General features: G+C 43.6%; 1 protein-coding gene across 1 annotated transcript in view; it reads left to right on the top strand.

Annotated features, from left to right (window-relative positions):
* The window catches only part of KCTD1 (potassium channel tetramerization domain containing 1), a 187,684-nt gene that overhangs the window by 77,304 nt on the left and 92,936 nt on the right, over window positions 1-17,444 (top strand). The gene's annotated exons all lie outside the window — the stretch shown is intronic.

Below are 17,444 nucleotides of genomic sequence, written 5' to 3'. Positions count from 1 at the left end.
AGCACTTCTTTGTTATGAAGCTTAGATGAGCGTATACAGACCAACCTGCTTTGTAAACTTGAACTCACCATCCAAAGGTCAAGCACATACTATTAAAGGTGCCTCAGCTACGTCTTTGCTAACATGCCGTTTCTGTAACGCGCTCACTGCTTTTTTAAACCGTTTCCCTCAGCCCAAACCAAATTGTTATGTCAAAAGAGAAAGGAGGAGGAGGAGAAGGGGGGAGGGAAGAGGAAGGGGAGAGGGAGAAGAACATAGACTTTATTTTCACAAAGAAGATACATTTGGAATGCAACTTTAGGTCTTTCAGCAGCACCGCCCTGAAGGTCAGTTTAGCGCAAGCAGGTACCAGCTGTGTGCTGAGTTTCCCGGGGTTCTACTTCCATTCTACAGAGTTCAGTGGCAAAGTGTTATCAGTGGAGGCAACTGAGTTACAAATTAACAGGCAGCAAACAGTGTTGTCCTTGATTAAGCTCTCAATGGATCATGCCAATTACTCTATTTTTTACTTCTATTATTCTATGGTGTAACGGTTTTAGATGCAATGATTACATAAATGACTGCCTTTATACCTTACCTACCTCCTTGTTTTTGTTTTGTGTTGAAGAAAAAAAAATCATTAAAAATGCATGAGCCGGTCCGTTTATATTTAACTCGCTTATTCCCCCTTGATAATTTCGCTCACATTATTTTTGCTGTATTTGGGGTTTCATTTGCCATCACCTTATGGAATCTGTTAATCATGTCTTACTAAATAGAGAGGAAACAGAGAATGAATTTTCAAGTGGCCAAGGAAGAACGTGATCTACAAAGTCCTAACTTAAAATCCTACAAATGTTTAAGCAAGGAAGGCTTTGATTATCTTGACTTTGATTTCATAAATGATATTTTTCTGAAAATATATCATTTCGTTGTTGGTTTTCTTCTGATGGGATCGTATACAGAGATAACTGCTTTTTTTAACATGGATAAGAGGAATCACAGTCACAATCTTTAAAGTGTGTATTCACTTCCAATTTGCTAGGGTGGGTGTTTCAAAAGGAGAAGTACTAGGCCTGTGTTTCTAGAACAAAAGCAGCTCCTTCTCATTCTCGTATCAGCCCTAAGATGGGTCTTCCTTTGGAGCTGTAACAATTACTCTACCCTCTCTCGAGAAAGCACATTGGGGTTGCAAAGAGATTCCATGATGGTTTTCACATAACTTTTATGTAAATAACTTTCCAATATCAACAGTTTAGAATTAGTAACATGTTTCTTGAAACACTGACAAATGCCTGGGGATTTCTTTTCCTAACATAGAGATTTGCAGAAGCCATCCAATGCCCTGTCCTGGGGGATGTCCTAAAAGATAGAGACTTTGATGTGGTGTGGATATATCTTCTTAAAAAATAATTTGTGGAAAAACAGGCAACTAGTGTCACAGGAAGCCAGATGAGTTATTTGAACCCCACTGGGAGAGAGAGGATGCAGGGGACCCTCAGAGTCATTTCCCTTCTTCCTTAGCTCCCAGAGAGCTTCCTGCAACAGGGAAGGAAATCTTTCCCTTGCTCTCTTGTCTCAGGAAGCTTCCTTTTGTGGCACCAGCCTCAACACCGGGGCCCTATTCAGCCAGAGGACATAGGGGCATAGATTCCTGGGTGGAAAGAAACAGATGGCTTCATCACAACCCCTCTTTCTCTCCCCTTCTCGATCTGGCCTCCCAAACAGAGCTTGGGTATTATTGTCTAAGTTCTCCAAGCCACCAGGGGAAATAAATGCCAGTTGTGTGGGCTGTGACTTTGGGATGAGACCACAGAGCCTGCAGAGTCAAGCTGAACCGTCAAGTGCCAGCCTCGTGAATTTCAGCACACAGGCTGCTCCAGCAGAATGTTCACGCAGACGCTCCTCGAACAAGCTCTCTCCCCAAACTGCAAATTCAGACTTCCCAAACAGATTCGTCAAGTTGGAAATCTCCACATATACCCACCCTCACCTTCTGTAGGCAGGAGCAATTTCAGAGCTGTCTTCTCAGTGAGTCGTTAACCAGCTCAGAGCCCCACAGTGCACCGGGAGCAGCAAGCTTTTGTTGGTTGGTTTTAGGACAGCCAGAAGGAGCTCGGTGGAACAGGTCTGATGCCTCTGCAGTGCAGGTGTGGAGCTGGTGTGGTAGGAAGTGCAGCCAGGGAAAACACAGGGCAGGAGCCTGGGCAGACTCAGCTGTCCTTATGGAATCTGGCTTCCTGCTTCCCTACTCAGGCCACAGATCCCGTGCTAGGATCCCCGGACAGACCACGAAACCTTGAAAACTGGATATCCAGGAAGAAAAACGGTTAAAACTGACAAAAGCTGCATTGACTTTATTGGAGAAGAAACTATTTTTAATTACAGCTATTTGATCCCATTTCAAAATGGAGAGCCACTGGATTCAATATAGTGCAACCAGGGGTTGTTGGTCCCTACCATATGCTTGGGTTTGTGTTAGGCGTGGGGTGTATGAGGAAGAAACAGCCCGTATCCCACAGGGCTCGAACTCCACTGAGATAATAAGCTACCTTCAGTAAAAAATCTAAGGGACGCCGATGAAAGAAACATACTTTTCCTAAGTAAAACTGAAGGTGTCATAAATTCAGAGAGAAAATTATTCAGTAATGAAATGCTCTTTGAATGGCCAATTCCCACAGTAATAACAAAAGCAGTGATGAGATATACGCTTAGTGCAGATTTATTTTTGCCTTTCATCTAATGATTTCAAAGAGATTTGCAACCACTGCTGAGTTCATCGTTTAAGCCCGACTCTTCGATCTCCTTTTGGAAAAAAACAAAACAAAACAAAAAAAATTGGCACTAACACTTCCACATCCCACGGGGAAGAAGTTCTGGAAACAAAGTATGCTCACCCCCACATAAGCATCAAGCAGCAAATTAAAGGCAGTTTAATTTATTCAAAAAAGTAAGTTGGGACTCACCAGAATCAAACCAATGCCCACAAAATGAAAGTCCCTAAATAAAGAAATGCAAGTTTGTTTCTTGCAGGTGGGCGTGAAAAACTCTTTAATGCACCTTGGAGTATTCTTTCTGGGTTTTCTTTATGTCTCAGAGACCTAAGGTGCAGAGTACATTCTGGGAAGGCTTGCTTTATTTTCAAAGAGAGGCTAGCTTCCTCCTGTTTGAAAAACAGAAAGGAAGATAAAGATTTCATATCCACCACATAATATATAAAGACAACAACCTGATTCAAATGATGATTTCCAAGCCCTTCGATGCGCCCTGAAGAGCCATATTCAAATGCAAGGAAAGGTTATGAATGAAAGCATTCAATTGTTTGCAAAAATAAAGCGAGGCTCTGCCAGAGATGGAGATGATCTGGAGCAGACCCGATGCCTAATTATACAGAAATCTGATACTTCGCACTCTTGCCTGGCAGTCTTCATCTTCAAAGGACCTTACCGACATTGATGAGCTCTTTGCCTCTCTTCCTCTCATCAACTCCCAAAATAGCGACTCTTTAAAGAAAAGTTGGTCTGACTTTTCTGAAGACTTTATTCCCATTATCGTATCATTCTAGGATATAGCGATCAGTATCTCTTTCTTTTTAATGTTTTGTGATGTTTCCTTTGGCTGGTTTTAAGCAGATACTGTATATTCTGTAACCCTAGAAAACTGTTCTTTAGGAACATATACACACATACAGGTACATCAGAGCATCTCTGTGGAGATATTATTATAATAACAGAATATAGAAGGATTAGCATTGGACGAAGAGTACGAGATGGCTTCATGAAAGCTTCTAAGACACGTGAACTGGGTCCTAACAGATATACACGAATGTGTCACACGCAGAAGAGGGAGAGGCATCTGATGCAGAAGGGAGCTGCATGGACAAAGGCCCAGGACATGAATGGTCATCGATGGTCAAGACGTAAGGCATAATGCAGTGAGCTAGAGCCCAGACTCGGGGTTCAGGTCAAGTTAATCGGAATGAGACTGGAAAAGTGGCTGGCTCAAGGTTGCACAGCTAGGAAGTGGCACAGTAGGCTGTCTGGCTCTGAGCCCATACTGTCTAACTTACCACCACGGCTCCTCCTTATACAAAGAATAAGATCGATCAAGGACCTTGCTGACTAATGGATGATACAGACAAGTAAATTTGCAATTATAACACATGCAACAGATATCTTCCACTGAGTACCTTCTATGTGCCAGTAACTATACTGGGCAAAGCAAATAAAAAAAAAATTAAGCTCCTGTCTTTTAATGAAGCCCAAGGAGTCTGGTTAAGGGGAGAACAGCAGTTATAATACATCCAAATGCTAAAACACAGGTCTTTCTAGAATGGCAGGAAGCATAGGGAAGACTGGCCATAGACAGTCAGAGTGGGCACCTCGGAGGACTTGAGTGGAGACCAAAGGGCTCACATTCCATTGGTGGGTGCCATTGGCATTGCACAGGATCATGGTCATTTAGAATTTATTAAGTGCTAGAATTTATTAAGCACTTACAGTATGCCAGGCGCTATTCTAACCTTTTTCCTATATTAACTCATTTAATCCTCACAACAGTCCCCCCATGCTATAAACAAAGACACAAACATAAAGAGGTGAAGGATGTTGCCCCAAATTACACAACATGTAAGTGGCAGAACCACAATTTGAATCCAAGTTTCTGGGCACCAGAGCCTAAGCACGTCATGACTGCAATATACTCTTACTATACAGACAGGGGCCCAGGAGTCTGCTGAAGTCAGGGAAGGCTTCCAAGAAGAGGTAACATGTGGAGTCATTCCAAAAAGTTCTCTGAGAGTTCATTGAGCAAGGGGGTGATGACAGGGTGAGGCCGAGGGTGTATGAGCCAAGGTGTGCAGGATGAGAGACAAGCGTTTTTGAGGAAAAGCATTTACTTTTGTTAGCTAGATGGTGAGGCGGGGGTTGAGGGTTGGTGGGAACCAATAAAGGGGTTGGCAGAGAGTATATTTTGGTCTGCATTTGTTGGTTTCCAAGAAAGAGGAGCTTATACAAATAGGTCAAGTTCAAGGATATGAAGGCATCCCATGGACAGCCAAGGACAAGAAACTAATTACAGCCGGGACACATGTGGAGGTTGTTCCCTCTTCTGTGGGTGGCACTGCTTCAGTCTCAGCTTCAACTCTGTTCCCTGAGTCACACAACAGCAGAGGTGGCCTGGATTAGGATAATGGCATTGGGACTGGAGAGCATGAGCCAAAAGGGACAGCTGTGACATGAACATGAGGGAGCAGTGAAGGTGACTACTAGGTTCCTAGCTTGCGTGCACTGCAGAGACAGGAACCAAGGAAGGAGGAGCAGGTCTGGAGGGTGTTATGGACTGAACTGTGAGCCCCCAAATGCATATGTTGAAGCCCTAACTCCCAGTGTAGCCATATTTGGAGATGGGGTCTTTAAGGAGGTAATTCCATTAAATGAGCTCATAAGGGTAGGGCCCTAATCCAGTAGGGCCGGTGTCCTTATGAGAAGAGAGAGAGACACCAGAGATATCTCTTTCTTTCTCTCTCTCTCTCTCTCTCTCTCTCTCTCTCTCTCTCTTTCTCTCTACACACAAGCACAGAGAAGAAGCCATGTGAGGACACAGAGAAAAGGCAGCTATCCACAAGCCAGGAAGAAAGGTCTCACCAGGACCCTGAGAGCACCTTGATCTTGGACTTCCAGCTTCCAGAACTGTGAGAAACCAAATTTCTGTTGTTCAACCCACCCAGTTTGTGGTATTTGGTTATGGCAGCCCAAGGTAACTCCTACAGAGGGAAAGATAATTAATCCACACTTGGATGAAGACAATAGGTGGATTTAAAGCAAGTCATGAGTTGGAGTCCACAGGGCTTGGTGCTTCAGTGTAAGTGCAGGGTGAGGGAGAGCATGACCGAGGAGGAAGGGATGTTGTCCAGGTTTGAGTCGTGGATAGAGGGTGAACTGTGGTGACTTTCATTGAGTCTGAGATTTGGGAGTTGCCCCGGGGCTGGGAGGGAAGGCGTATTTAGGATTTCCTGGTTAGAAGCAAGGGTTGTTAACTGTAGGGATGGAGGGGGACTATAATGAAAGTGGAACCTCCTTGAAAATCAAGGTCAGGATTCTAGCAGGATTGGGCCTCCTGGGGAAAGGTGAGTCTGGATACAGAGCAGTGCCCTGGTCCCCACCCCCAGGCCTCTCAGCAGGAACAAGACCCAGGAGCAGGACTGGGCTGATTCAATGATTCTGCTGCCCTTTCCTCTCATTGTTGGTTGACTTACTCTTGTCGTAGTTCCTAGAAAGAGATACTGTTGGGTTCAAGAGTTTCAATGCAGGCTTCTAGTTAGCTTAGGGATTGGTTGTCCAAGGACCTATCCTTGATCAGTCAGGGCTGGTGGTCATATGATGGAATGAATACTTGGCCCAACAAATCTGTCCCTTCATCAGTGGTTGTGAGCAAAACAGCATCCCATAGAAGGGTCTGAGAATGTGCCAGACAGGGTAATGGAAACATCTAGGGTCAGGGTGGTAGGAAGATCATTATTGTGGTTTTAGGCTTGCTAGGCATATTTGGAAAATAGGCACATATCATTTTAGTTCAGTTTTTTCAACAAACGAACTCATACTTGACCTTGAGATTCTTTACTTGTTTAATAAAATACCTTGGAGATCATTCCATTCCATTCCATTCCATTCCATTCCATTCCATTCCATTCCATTCCATTCCATTCCATTATTCTTTCTATCTACAGCTAGTATTCTGTTGAATAGATGAGACACAGTTGATTTCTTCACCATCGGCCTCTAGAGTTAGGTTATATCCAATGATGCTTTAGTACAAACAACCCTTCCAGAATAGTCTTGTCCATTTTCCTTTGTGTCCAGCCTAGACCCCTAGAAATGAATTGCCGATTTGAAAGGGATGTGCATTTTGCAGGCTGAAGGGTACTGCTAAACTGTCCTCTAAAAACATTGTACCAATTTGTGCCTCTAGCAGTAGAAGATGTAGGTGCTGATTTATACGAATGTTTCTTAAACTATTTTGAGTCATAGACCCCTTTAGATCCTACTGAAAGCTGTGAATCCTTGTGCTAGAGAAATATACAAATGTGTGTACAGAACATATATGTATGTGTATATAAATCCCTCAGCCAAACAGTCTCTCTCCCTAGGAATTATGAGGAGAGTAGGCACATGTACACATATGTATACGAGTGCATGCATATATACATATTTGGATGCATGAACATATGCAGAACATTTTACATACAATTTCTGTGGGTTTACAGACCATCTGAAGACCGCCCGCAAACTCCAAGACTTTATACTCAGGAGCCCTGAATAGACATTTATGAAGGGGTCTCCCAGTCTAGGACAGACAGTCTCAATCTTAGCTGCACATTCAAATCTCCTGGAGAACTTTGAAAAATCCTCATGCCTGGGCCACTTCCCAAACCAACCCAATCAGATTCTTTAGGCATCACTACTTTTTTTTTTTTTTTTTCAAGTTTTCCAGGTAATTCTAACATGCACTCTGTGGCAAGAACCACTGCAGTCTAGGAGAAAGCTATCCAAGGATAGAAGTAATTTGAAGACAAAACCAGGGAGTGTTACAGGGGCTCTTAGGAGCCTCAGACCTAGCTATAGGAGCTTTTGTTTTTGATGTAGGTGGGGGTGTGTGATTGATACACGTGTTTCTTTGGGAAAATGCTCAGCATACTCTCAAGGAGAGAAAATGAACATCCAGGGACCTAAGTTAAACACTTTTTAGACATTGCAATTTTTGCTGTATCTGTTTCTCCAGAGGGGGTGAGGGGTGCCTTAAGTTATGCAGCAGTGTTCATATTTTTTAAAAGCCCTCCAGCTCTCTACCCACCCCCCCCCACATAATTTTAAGATGTAGACAATGTTGCAAGTCACTTGCAATGAGGAGCCTCCCAATGAGAGGAAGCCCCAAGGAGTGAAAGTGGAAGGAAGAAAACCAAATGCAACTCCAAGAACTTGCAGCTCAACCGAAGGGCAGCTCATTCTCTCCAAGAACTTGCAGCTCAGCCAAAGGGCAGCTCATTCTCCCTGGGAGATGGCTCTGACCAAAGGGCCTGGCTGCAAGGGTTGAAAGCAGTGACCGTGTGTGCTTCAAGCCAGTGGGAAGCTTCTGGAGAAGTAGCATTGGAAGCTGGGTCTTAAAGGATTGAGACAATTGAGATTAGCAGAGGGGGGAAAAGGAGCAATTTCCCAGTTGGAAAGGAGGCTGGTAGTTAGGGCTGTTCAATGCTCCTAACAGCACTCCCATGATAGGCTCAGCCATGGAAGTCACATTAAAGATTCCTCTTCTCATCCTGCTGAATTGGCTCAGGAAGGCTTACCAGGCTCCACACCATCAACCATAGGGCTTATCTATCTACCTCGTCCCATGCCAGTGGTTCACAAAGCGGGCTCCAGGAATCAGCAGCAGCAACATCACTTGGGAGGCTGCTCATTTTCAGGCCTCACCCAGGACGTGCTGCATCAGACACATGGGTAGGCTTCGCACTCTGTTTTAGACAGGCCCTCTGGGGGATTCAGGTGCACACTCAGGTTCAAGGATCCAGGTCTTGAGGACTGACAGCCGTATCTCCTTCTCCATCACTGTTCTCTCTGAGTCTTTCCCACAGAGGGCTGGACTCACCTCAGGGAGACATAAGGGAGAACATTGGGAAATCAGACTGGATTAAGGTTTGGGGAGTTTGGGACTCGCAGCTAAAGTAAGAAAGGAGCCATGATAACTTTTAATTTTTTTTTCAATGTTTATTTATTTTTGAGAGAGAGAAAGACAGAGCGCAAGCAGGGGAGGGGCAGAGAGAGAGGGAGACACAGAATCTGAAGCAGGCTCCAGGCTCTGAACTGTCAGCACAGAGCCCGACGTGGGGTTCAGATTCACAGACAGCGAGATCATAACCTGAGCTGAAGTCGGACGCTCAACCAACTGAGCCACTCAGGTGCCCCAAGCCATGGTAACTTTTAGATCAGGAAAGAAAAAGTATAACATGAAGTAGGGGACCACATAATAGTATTTTAAGAATGCCAGTGGACCCCAATACCTCCGGAAATGGTAGGCAAAAATTGGTTGTGAGGGTCATCTTCTGAGGAAGAGGTTTCATAACTTTCATGCAAGTTTCAAATGAATTTACAGCCCCAAAATGATTTAGTAGCCATTGCTAGAGAGAAAATTATTTTTTGATTGCTCAGTTATATTACCTTTTGAGGTAGCATTTCTCAAAATGTGGTCAGATTCATATTAGAATTGTCTGAACTGTGTGTTAAAAAATGTACTTTTTTTTTTATAGAGAGAGTGTGTACTCAGGGGAGGAAGAGAGAGAGAGAGAGAGAGAGAGAGAGAATCTTAAGCAAGCTCCACACCCAGTGTGGAGCCCCAACTGGGTCTTGATCTCATGATTATGCGATCATGACCTGAGCCGAAATCAAGAGTCAGACGCTTAACCAACTGAGTCACCCAGGCGCCCCTAGAAATGTACTCTTGAGCTGTACCCTAGCTAGACCTACTAAATCAGAATCTCTGGAGTTGGCACCCAAGAATCTGCATTTTAAAAGAAGCTCCATAGGTGATGCTGGTTGATTCTGATGCACTCTCAGAGGTACATGCACTGCCCCAGGCTTTAAATCTAAAAGCCAATAATTTTAGGAAAACAAAGTTAACAGTGAAGTTAGAAAGTACCAAAGCTCCTAAAGCATGGTGCTAAGGCACACACACACAAAAACTTACAATACCCCAAAGGCCACAGAATTGGGAACAGTAGCCAGAGCAACGATTTTCCTGGGCATTTCAGTGATTGTTCATTTAAAGTTGTACTGTTATGTTACCATATGGAGGGGACAGAAGACCTGAAGTGAGTTTCCTCCTCAAACTCTTGACAGTTCAACTCAACTTCCCAGAGTTGAATGAAGACTGAATTAATGTCCTTTTTTATGGCCGATAGAAACAAGATAACTACAAGAAAGGCAGAAGGAAAACTACTGACTTCATGGACCTACTGAAGGTTCACTCCTCCCTGGAGTCAGACCAGGTGTGGTTCTAGAATCTTCTGCCCTTCCTGCCCCTTAGCATGTGCTTGGCAGAGTTTGCAAAAATCTACTGGTTACATATTTTGAATTACAGATTTTGAAATATGTAGTACTGTAACAGTAAACCAATGAGATTGACTTCACGGAAATACCCTCTAATGGAAAGAATGTTTGTTTTCCTGGGCCCTGGAAATAGAACTGAAGGGCTTGGTAGATTGTTAAGAAAGTGTAGGTGCTCCAGAGCCTGACTGTCATTAGCTATGTGATGTTGGGCAAGTTATTTAAGCCCTCCGGGTTTCTACTCATCTGGAAAATAAGAACAGTCTTCACATGTATTCATGAGAACAACTTGAGAGTGTTAACACAAAAGACCAGACCTGCAGCCAGGATTCACCAAATGTTAAGAAAGAAATAGGGTGCATATGTATTTTTCCAGAGTTCTGTACTTTCTGAATCTTCTCCAATGAAGACCTACTGCCTTTATAATCTAAAAAGTATGATAAACCACGGCTTTTTTTTTTTTTAAGGGAATGAGCCATAAAGAGAGAAAAAAACAGTAAAACAGATGCAATCATGGTCAGAGGAGTCTGCTTTTTTTTTTTTTAAGTTTATTTATTTTTGACAGAGACAGAGTGCAAGCATGAACTGGGGAGGTGCAGAGAGAGAGAGGGAGACACAGAATCTGAAGCAGGCTCCAGGCTCCAAGCTGTCAGCACAGAGCCAGATGCGGGGCTTGAACTCACGAACCGTGAGATCATGACCTGGGCTGATGTCGGACGCTTAACCGGCTGAGCCACCCAGGCACCCCCAGAGGAGTCTGCTTTTATTTGGAGTAATGACAATATATGACCCTGGGGGTATCCTAATCAGAGTACAGACTGCAGGAAGAGTAAAATTTGAAGCATTATGAGTTCTATACTGGTATCTACCATGCCCTGGCTCGGCAAACTTAGATCCCAAAATAGAGCTGTTAGGTCACAAGGTTTCCTGCTTTCCCACCCCTCTCCGAGGCTGTTCTCTTCCATCAGGTGCAAAGCCTGGATCTCCAGCATCAAATTAAAGAAATAGAACAAACCCATCCCAGGGCTTCTTTAAATATTCAGATAAACCCATGTGCCCCTATGCCTTAAATTAAGCTTTCCTAAGAAAAAGTAAGTCAATTAGTTCAAAATGTGGGTTAGTGCTTCTGGGTATTTAAAAGGGGATTTTTTTTTTTTCTTTTTTAGTTCATTTGGAAACATAGCCACAGGGCAGGTATATACCCACTCCTCAGCACATCCTGTGAATTGCCATGATATATCTAGATACGAATTTCTGATATCTAGAGCTTTAAAATCCAGTTCTTAAACTTTCTCAAAGTTGTGAAGATATTAAAATATAAGCTTTAAATTTTATTTTGCTTTTCTCTTTTATTTTATAAGCTTTATCTTCACTGTCATTACCCATATTCATCCAAGGGTGCTTGACATTACCACAGAATATTGAGACGACACAATTTTATCCTAACTGGACTTCTTCCTTCCTTCAACAAATAATTACTCTCTAAAGTTTATAAACAAAAGTAGTCTCCAAGACATTATGCAATGTTGTTCTAGAGCAAACTTTGCGACAGGTACTGAAAAATTCATTTATCCAAGTGGTCCGGATGCTGCAAACCAAACCTTACCAAAATATAAGTAAAATTATATATTTCCGAAGAAAATTCATCTTCTTCAGAAGCCATTTCTGGGTTCCATGGCTTTCGAGAAACTGCCTACCTGCTTTCTTAAAAGGCTATCTTAATTGAGGTTGACAATTAAAAAATATGAGAATAACATTTTCATACCAACATTTGGGCGTAAAGTGGTATTTTACATTTTTGTTGTTTGTTTTGCTTTGGGTTTAGTGAATAGGCTACTTTTTTGAAATGTAGCAAGTAGTTTTAGGAAAATTTTATGTTCTAAGACAACTTTAAATAGCTCCTCCATTATTTAAAATATATGTATTTGTGACATGATAATAACATGCACCTTTATCTCCCTTTCCACCTTAATTAGTATTGCAATGGCACAGAAATATATTTTATTAATAAGAGGACTTTAACTTCCACTTTAATCACAAATATCCTTTATTTTTTCTTTAAAAAATTGTTTTTAATGTTTATTTAGTTTTGAGAGACAGAGACAGAGCATGAGCAGGGGAGGGGGAGAGAGAGAGGGAGACACAGAATCTGAAGCAGGCTCTAGGCTCTGAGCTGTCAGCACAGAGCCTGACTTGGGGCTTGAACTCACGGACCATGAGATCATGACCTGATTCGAAGTCAACTGACTGAGCCTCCCAGGCGCCCCTCCCACATATCCTTTAAGGAGATATGACTAGAAGACAAAAAACAACTATCATTAATTTTACGTTTAACTTTGACAGGCTTTACATTTGATTTCTCTATTAATCAGGTGAAGTTTCATCATCACATTGTTATAACAAAGAGCAAACTTTTAAGCTCCACAAAAACCACAATTTACTTATGGAAAACTACATTCTCCACATATATTACTTGTTTTAAAAACAGCCTAGGGACTGGAGGTGATTATTAGGTAGAAAGATCAAGAATTACAGTTACCAGGCAGCACTTAGAAACTAAAAATTCTACTCCTGTCAATCACTGTGTTAAGTTCACTCTGACCTGTTTTTTGACAAAGCATCAAAGATAAAAATAGGTAGTACCCTCCTGTCCCCAGGAGATTTATGCAGAACAGCCCAGGGTTTCAAGAGAAAACACCTCATTCTAGTCTGGTTGGGTTTGTGGGCATTCCTTCTGCCTCTAAAATTCTTGACTGTCATTTCTTCTAAGACCCAGATGGGTTGCTACCTCTAAAAGCCCAGGAAAATAGTGCTAGCGTTTTAGGTACCAAGTGACAAAGATGTTTCCTAGGGCATGTCTGCTCTGCTCACAATCCAAGCTTAGGACTCCGCTTCAGTACTCTTCTGGCTTTGCAAAATTTGATTCCCAAATCAAATGACACACAGGAGTATTTTAATGGTACGAAACTGTTCCTCTGAAGACTTTTTTTTCTTTCATTCTTTGGTTCCTAGAGGCTGTATGTGGTCAAGTGACTAAGGTGTGAGCTACAAAGCCAAGCTTTCGTGCCCTATAGAGGTCTGGGAGACATTGGGCAAGTGGCTTAACCTTTGTGAGCCCTTCTGGCCTTGCTTTCCTTTTTTACACTCAAACCTGGAAGATACAGCCTTAACAAATAGGAGCTAACAGTTGAACACTTACTAGTGTTCCAGACACTGTATTATGTACTTCACTCATTTTAACTCATTTAATTCTTGGCAATAATCCTATGCAGTAGGGGCTATTAACTACAATCCAGATCATAAAATAATGAAAGAACCAACATATTTTTTAAAAAGGCAACTAGATGGGGCACCTGGCTGGCTCAGTGGGTAGAACATGCGACTCCTGATCTCAGGGTTGGTTGTAGGTCCGAGCTCCACGTTGGGTGTAGAGATTATGTAAAAGAGGTAGAATCTTCAAAAATAGTAAAAAAAAATTTGAAGGCAACTGGGAAGGCCAAACTAGGATTCAAACCCATGCAGTCCTGTTTCAAAGATGAAGTTTTAACCACTCCGCACCACAACCTTTTGTTGAGGTTAGCTTTCTCCCCACGTATAAATATTTGTGTGTTTACTGAATGTCTACTATGCGCCAACCACTCTGCTAAAATATGCTAAGGAACTGTATTGAAAATGAACCAGAGATGCAGGAAGAAATAAGACATAGTTTCTGTGCTCTTGTGGAGTTATTTTTCTTTTCTTCCACTTTGTAGAGTTAGAGTACACGGGTCCTTGTTTCATTTGAGTTCAAAACATATTGCTCAAGATGATTTTCAAGTGAATTCAACAGAAATTAACAGTGAAATTTTGAAACAAGGATATATCAGAATGGCTTCAATTTGAATTACTATTTAAACTCCACAGTATTTTATGAATTGTTAAGTAATCAAATCAAGAAAGCATGGCTTGAGAGTAATGAACTAAATGCTTTTTCTGGTCTCTGCCCCCAAGAGCCCACAAAACTTCTTGAATTTTATCAATTTAAATCCTCCCAATCCACCTCTTTTAATACATGGATACCTCCATTCCTCACTCTACTTCTGCAATAACTTCCTACAGTATGTTTGTACCAGAGGGTAAATTATGGCAGGAAAACATTAAACCAGAGCAGTCTTCACATATATTTTAAGTTGCAAATAATAATGTTTCCTTGCAGTTGCTGTTTCGTCCTGATTTTTTTGAAAAAAAAAAAAAAATTTTATTATGTTTCTTTATTTTTGAGAGGCAGACAGAGACAGAGCATGAGCGAGGGAGGGGCAGAGAGAGAGGGAGACACAGAATCGGAAGCAGGCTCCAGGCTCTGAGCTGTCAGCACAGAGCCCGACACGGGGTTTGAAGCCACGAACCGTGAGATTATGACCTGAGCCGTTCAGACACTCAACTGACTGAGCCACCCAGGCGCCCCTCGTCCTGATTTTTAATGTAGAAATTCAGATCCATGATATTTTAAGATTTTTTACCAAGAAGTTTCTTGCTAAATATGGATTTAACTAGGGGCATCTGGGTGGCTCAGTCATTTAAGCATCACACTCTTGGTTTCAGCTCAGGTTGTGATCTTCATGGCTTGTGGGTTCAAGTCCCGCGTCAGGCTCTCTGCTGTCAATGTGGAGCCTGCTTTGGATCCTCTGTCTGCCTTGCTCTCTCTCTCTCTCTCAGAAATAAATAAACATTTTTTAAAAAAGAGAAACATTTTAAGAAAGAAATAAAAATAAATAAATATAGACTTAACTAAATGGAGATCTTCATTCATTGACTGGGGTGCTCACCATGGCCCAGGCTCCAGCCTAAACTACAAAGGTATATCAGTGTAGCAGAGGAAACAGGCAGATAAAAAGCAACTACACCAGTGATATAATAGATGCAGCTCAGTAGGTCGGAAGCAAAAAGGAGGAAGAGCAGAATGTGTGTCTATATGGTATATAACCTTTCATCAAGTGTGACCATGAAATGGGAGTAGTGGGTTGTAAAATGAGGGGGAGACATTTGGAGTTTTTCCTTCCAAAATAATGTCACCACTTGCAAGTAATCTAAGAAATGGAGCAGCACAAATACATAGACGGTACTTTTTAATGATTATGAAAGAGATAGAAAATGTGGAGTACCTTGGCGAAGATAGAAACATCTTACCATAGCTTTTAGAGTAATGAATTCTGACAGTGAAATAATTGCAATAAATGTTTCATACAATACTGGGATAATTTGATATAAAGAAGCTATGCATTCTGCACAAGAAATAAAGAAATCATCCTTATAAAGGAGCTATCCAGTTACAATTGGTGGGTGACTTCAATGGATTTTATGATAAGGCAGAATCTAAGTAGAGGAATCCCAACTGGGCTGATAGGCAGAAGACAGACCCTGTTGCCTCTTTACCAGAATAATAACAAAGCCTTTTTGATTCTCTCAGTTTGGTACTGAATGAATGGATGGTGCCACAGGATGTTTTTAAGGAATCATTTACTAAACCTGGAGTTGAACTCCTTTATAAACTCAACTGTAGTTTTGTGTTACTGGGTTTTAAAAATTAAGCAACTTGTTTGTTTGTTTGTTTTTGGTGGCGGTTGAGAAGGGTTTTTCTGGATGTTCTTCCTAAAAAAATACTGTAGATTCTAACCTGAAGAGGTCTTTCCCAATATTTGATGAAGAATCATTAATGGGCAAAGAATTTTGGTAGGTTTTCAGGAGCTGGTGCCACGAAGCAGATTCACAGTTGCCAGAAAATCAGGCCAAGGCATACTTTCCAAGGTGTGTTTTTCACACCTAAGGTCTGCGAGGGTCCTGCCCGTTGTTTGCAAACCCTTCAAGCAGCATCTGAAACTGTTGCTTTGCTAAGTCCGTTAAAAATTTATTTGCACTTGGGGTTTTTTGGTTCTGCTACTGCCCACCATCGCCCTCTCCCCTCTGGCTTTTGCCGGTAGAGACCTGCCCTGGGGGGTATTTTGTCCTGGGAGCACAAAACTATTTTCTTTTCTGGAAATAAGTTGACGTCAACTGGGAGCTGTTTTTGGTTGCTTTGTTTCCCGGAGCGTCCAACCCAGCACACCGCCTCCGGCAAACTGCGAGCAATTCAAAGCAGCTCGCCCAACAGGGAGGGGAGCTGGCGGAGGTGGGGGGTGGGGGGGTGAAGGGGAGCTCGACTGCAAAAGTGCTCTGCACCGGGTCTGGAACGTGGGCCAGGGTCCCCAGCTCAGCCCCTCGGCGCACTGCGCTCGCCGTGAGGGCCACGGGAGAGCAGCCCCTGGTAGGTAACTTGCTGGGCGCCCACCTGAGGTTTCAACACTGCTGAAATTCCCTAACCGATTGTTCGGGCGGCCGGAAAACTGGGAGCATCCCGGGACAAAGGGCCAGCCGTCCGGAAGTAGCGCAGTGCGACTGGTGTGTGCGCGGGTCGCGCGTGCAACTAACTTAGCTGCCTAGTGCCCTGAGCTCTGGGAAACAAACAAACGCCTTCCTACACATTTCCGGGGACGTTGAGCATTTTTGACAAAGCCGGCAGCACCTCGGGGATGATTCCCGAAGAGTGCAACCACCGAACTCCTCACCTCCCCCGACGGTTCTCTGCGGACAACAGGACGCATGAGAGCGTGTGTCGTGTGTCTGTTTGCCCGAGGAACGGGAGGGGGCCCGGGAGGCACGGACTAGCCCCAGCTTGTTCACACCTGACGCAATTTCCCCAAAGCTCTGCCGCGTACAGGGTCGAGGAAACACGCGGAGGGCGAACACAGATTGCTGGAGAAGAGAGTCAATTCCCACTTAGACGCCCACGCGGCCCAGAGACCTAGTGCCCCTCCCTTCTTTTTTTTTTAAATTACAAGTTGACGGATGGGTTTCTATTGATGCGTAAAGTTATAAGCTGCCCAGAAAGCAAGACGGGGGAGTCCGGGAGGGGGGAACCGGCAATTGACAAGTCTACAGCCCTAGTGCCTAGAATTCGGTCTCGAGGGCAAATTCGAGGACGCCTTGGAGGGGACAGAGAGGCTGCCTCACAGCAGGGTCTGCGCGCCCTGGGGTCGCGCTGCTGGGACTCGTCTCCGTTGGTTCCCCTTAGCCCCCGGGACTTGGAGCTGGCGGAGCGCCAGGGGACACTTGGGCTGCCCGAGGAGGAGAAAATTAGGATGCCGTGCGAGCTCGACATGGAAGGGGTTGTGCCGCCAAAGAAAACAACCGAGGTCTCCCGCAGCTCTGGGGGCGCTGCCCCTGGGCCGGGAGAGAGGGAGGCGGGGACGCTAGGACGCGCCCGGAGTCTGGGCGCGCCGGGGGCGGGCGTTCGGCTGGAAGTGGGACAGTGTCTCCTATGGGAAAGCGGGACCCGGCGAGCTCTTTGGCCGC

Source organism: Puma concolor, chromosome D3, assembly GCF_028749965.1.
Source record: "Puma concolor isolate L17-30 chromosome D3, mPumCon1.1.hap2, whole genome shotgun sequence".
NCBI classification, from domain to species: domain Eukaryota; kingdom Metazoa; phylum Chordata; class Mammalia; order Carnivora; family Felidae; genus Puma; species Puma concolor.
Note: the sequence above shows the minus strand (reverse complement) of the source record. Positions and strands in the feature narration are given on the sequence as shown.